Raw genomic sequence first — 728 nt, forward strand, 5'->3', positions numbered from 1 at the left:
AGTAGGTGATGTAACAACATAGCCCCTGTCTTGTTTGTTTTTACTGCTAGAAGAAGAAGAAGAAGAAGAAGCAGCATGACTATTTGAGATCAACAACCAAAGTCTACAGTCCTTGGCTTGTGTGAAACGTATGTATGTATCTTTGACTTGTGTGTGCTGTATTTGAGCTGTCTAGCAGTAGAAGTGACATGGATGAGAGGCAGTAAAGGTGCACACTGTGAAATGTCCAGTTCAGTGTATGTAGTGGCACCGTTGGTTTGCTGATGTTTGTTTGTTTGTTTGTTTGTTTTGTTGTGGTGTGGTAGGTCCAGCTGCTCATCAACTGTGAGATGGGGGAAGAGAAGTTTTGATGTATGAATACAGAGGGTCCAATTGGAGATGTCTTACCTCGAAGGACTATTTGGTGAGAAGCGTCTCACACACTTACACGTGCATCATGTAGTATGAAGTGTGTGAGGGAACCAAAGATGTGAGCATGTTTGTGTTGTGATCTTTATGTGTCTGTGAGATAACGGAAGAGGAATCATTGTATTGAACATTGACAGTGGATGTAACAAGTGCTTGAATGTCATTTGGCTAGTGGTGTGGATGGAGTGATGCTGTTTGTTCAGGGCTCATACAGAGTTCAGGAGGCAGATAACTGATACGCAAGACTAAAGTCATGCTCCGAGAGGATTGTAGCTGTGGTGTCAAGGTGTTTGTGTTATTTTGTTCAGGTCATCTATATC

General features: G+C 42.3%; 1 long non-coding RNA gene across 3 annotated transcripts in view; it reads right to left on the reverse strand.

The window, feature by feature from the left end:
* LOC111665274 (uncharacterized) overlaps nt 1-728 on the reverse strand; it is a 33,498-nt gene that overhangs the window by 23,305 nt on the left and 9,465 nt on the right. The window lies entirely within an intron of this gene.

The sequence above is a fragment of the Seriola lalandi genome, unplaced genomic scaffold (genome assembly GCF_002814215.2).
Source record: "Seriola lalandi dorsalis isolate HSWRI2012SDOR001 ecotype SW California unplaced genomic scaffold, Sedor1 jcf7180002054630, whole genome shotgun sequence".
Taxonomy (NCBI): Eukaryota; Metazoa; Chordata; class Actinopteri; order Carangiformes; family Carangidae; genus Seriola; species Seriola lalandi.